Source organism: Spea bombifrons, chromosome 9, assembly GCF_027358695.1.
Source record: "Spea bombifrons isolate aSpeBom1 chromosome 9, aSpeBom1.2.pri, whole genome shotgun sequence".
NCBI classification, from domain to species: Eukaryota; Metazoa; Chordata; class Amphibia; order Anura; family Pelobatidae; genus Spea; species Spea bombifrons.
In genome coordinates this window covers 15134978-15137477 of record NC_071095.1, presented here as the reverse complement: position 1 = coordinate 15137477, position 2500 = coordinate 15134978, and the positions used below count along the sequence as shown (strand labels likewise).

At 48.1% G+C, this 2500-nt stretch overlaps 6 non-coding genes and 2 pseudogenes across 6 annotated transcripts; all 8 read left to right on the top strand.

The window, feature by feature from the left end:
• The first annotated feature begins 38 nt into the window (after nt 1–38).
• On the top strand, nt 39–157 carry LOC128463661 (5S ribosomal RNA). The gene has a single exon (XR_008343544.1). It is a non-coding gene; the product is annotated as a 5S ribosomal RNA (ribosomal RNA).
• Nucleotides 158–341: 184 nt separating this feature from the next.
• On the top strand, nt 342–460 carry LOC128465244 (5S ribosomal RNA). Its single transcript, XR_008345033.1, has one exon. It is a non-coding gene; the product is annotated as a 5S ribosomal RNA (ribosomal RNA).
• Nucleotides 461–657: 197 nt separating this feature from the next.
• Nucleotides 658–776, top strand: LOC128462891 (5S ribosomal RNA). The gene has a single exon (XR_008342815.1). It is a non-coding gene; the product is annotated as a 5S ribosomal RNA (ribosomal RNA).
• Nucleotides 777–1033: 257 nt separating this feature from the next.
• On the top strand, nt 1034–1142 carry LOC128466183 (uncharacterized; annotated as a pseudogene).
• Nucleotides 1143–1372: 230 nt separating this feature from the next.
• On the top strand, nt 1373–1491 carry LOC128464939 (5S ribosomal RNA). Its single transcript, XR_008344745.1, has one exon. It is a non-coding gene; the product is annotated as a 5S ribosomal RNA (ribosomal RNA).
• Nucleotides 1492–1691: 200 nt separating this feature from the next.
• LOC128465494 (5S ribosomal RNA) lies at nt 1692–1810 on the top strand. The gene has a single exon (XR_008345270.1). It is a non-coding gene; the product is annotated as a 5S ribosomal RNA (ribosomal RNA).
• A 188-nt stretch (nt 1811–1998) lies between these two features.
• On the top strand, nt 1999–2107 carry LOC128465987 (uncharacterized; annotated as a pseudogene).
• Nucleotides 2108–2322: 215 nt separating this feature from the next.
• On the top strand, nt 2323–2441 carry LOC128463888 (5S ribosomal RNA). The gene has a single exon (XR_008343757.1). It is a non-coding gene; the product is annotated as a 5S ribosomal RNA (ribosomal RNA).
• The last annotated feature ends 59 nt before the right edge of the window (nt 2442–2500 follow it).

The window sequence follows — 2500 nt, the reverse complement described above, 5'->3', positions numbered from 1 at the left end:
AGCAACAGAATAAGAGAAGTAAAATAAAAAACTTTCACACCTGTGGCCATACCACCCTGAAAGCGCCCGATCTCATCTGATCTCGGAAGCTAAGCAGGTTTGGGCCTGGTTAGTACCTGGATGGGAGACCGCCTGGGAATACCAGGTGTTGTAGGCTTTTTCTTTTCTCACAGTCCGGGGAGAGCTTTTTGCCATGTTTCTTGCTCATCATCAAAGCTTTAAACCCTTATTTGAACCTTCTCACCTTCTCTGTCCTGTCCCAGGGCTTATAATTATTTCTGTCTGATGACAAGCAGCAGCAGCAGCAACAGAATAAGAGAAGTAAAATAAAACACTTTCTCACCTGTGGCCATACCACCCTGAAAGCGCCCGATTTCGTCTGATCTCGGAAGCTAAGCAGCGTTGGACCTGGTTAGTACCTGGATGGGAGACCGCCTGGGAATACCAGGTGTTGTAGGCTTTTAATTTTTTCTCACAGTCCCGGGAGAGCTTTTTGCCATGTGTTTCTTGCTCATCATCAAAGCTTTAAACCCTTATTTGAACCTTCTCACCTTCTCTGTCCTGTCCCAGGGCTTATAATTCTTTCTGTCTGACGACAAGCAGCAGCAGCAGCAGCAGCAGCAACAGAATAAGAGAAGTAAAATAAAAAACTTTCACACCTGCGGCCATACCACCCTGAAAGCGCCCGATCTCGTCTGATCTCGGAAGCTAAGCAGGGTTGGGCCTGGTTAGTACCTGGATGGGAGACTGCCTGGGAATACCAGGTGTTGTAGGCTTTTAATTTTTTCTCACAGTCCGGGGAGAGCTTTTTGCCATGTGTTTCTTGCTCATCATCAAAGCTTTAAACCCTTATTTGAACCTTCTCACCTTCTCTGTCCTGTCCCAGGGCTTATAATTCTTTCTGTCTGACGACATGCAGCAGCAGCAGCAGCAGCAGCAGCAGCAGCAGCAGCAACAGCAGCAACAGCAGCAACAGCAGCAACAGTAGCAACAGCAGCAACAGAATAAGAGAAGTAAAATAAAAGACTTTCACACCTGCGGCCATACCACCCTGAAAGCGTCTGATCTCGGAAGCTAAGCAGGGTTGGGCCTGGTTAGTACCTGGATGGGAGACCGCCTGGGAATACCAGGTGTTGTAGGCTTTTAATTTTTTCTCACAGTCCGGGGAGAGCTTTTTGCCATGTGTTTCTTGCTCATCATCAAAGCTTTAAACCCTTATTTGAACCTTCTCACCTTCTCTGTCCTGTCCCAGGGCTTATAATTCTTTCTGTCTGACGACATGCAGCAGCAGCAGCAGCAGCAGCAGCAGCAGCAGCAGCAGCAGCAGCAGCAGCAGCAACAGAATAAGAGAAGTAAAATAAAAAGCTTTCACACCTGCGGCCATACCACCCTGATAGCGCCCGATCTCGTCTGATCTCGGAAGCTAAGCAGGTTTGGGCCTGCTTAGTACCTGGATGGGAGACCGCCTGGGAATACCAGGTGTTGTAGGCTTTTAATTTTTTCTCACAGTCCGGGGAGAGCTTTTTGCCATGTGTTTCTTGCTCATCATCAAAGCTTTAAACCCTTATTTGAACCTTCTCACCTTCTCTGTCCTGTCCCAGGGCTTATAATTCTTTCTGTCTGACGACACGCCGCCGCAGCAGCAGCAGCAGCAGCAACAGAATAAGAGAAGTAAAATAAAAAACTTTCACACCTGCGGCCATACCACCCTGAAAGCGCCCGATCTCGTCTGATCTCGGAAGCTAAGCAGGGTTGGGCCTGGTTAGTACCTGGATGGGAGACCGCCTGGGAATACCAGGTGTTGTAGGCTTTTAATTTTTTCTCACAGTCCGGGGAGAGCTTTTTGCCATGTGTTTCTTGCTCATCATCAAAGCTTTAAACCCTTATTTGAACCTTCTCACCTTCTCTGTCCTGTCCCGGGGCTTATAATTCTTTCTGTCTGACGACAAGCAGCAGCAGCAGCAACAGAATAAGAGAAGTAAAATAAAACACACTCACACCTGCGGCCATACCACCCTGAAAGCGCCTGATCTCGGAAGCTAAGCAGGGTTGGGCCTGGTTAGTACCTGGATGGGAGACCGCATGGGAATACCAGGTGTTGTAGGCTTTTAATTTTTTCTCACAGTCCGGGGAGAGCTTTTTGCCATGTGTTTCTTGCTCATCATCAAAGCTTTAAACCCTTATTTGAACCTTCTCACCTTCTCTGTCCTGTCCCAGGGCTTATAATTCTTTCTGTCTGACGACAAGCAGCAGCAGCAGCAGCAGCAGCAGCAGCAGCAGCAGCAGCAACAGAATAAGAGAAGTAAAATAAAAAACTTTCACACCTGCGGCCATACCACCCTGAAAGCGCTCGATCTCGTCTGATCTTGGAAGCTAAGCAGGGTTGGGCCTGGTTAGTACCTGGATGGGAGACCGCCTGGGAATACCAGGTGTTGTAGGCTTTTTCTTTTCTCACAGTCCGGGGAGAGCTTTTTGCCATGTGTTTCTTGCTCATCATCAA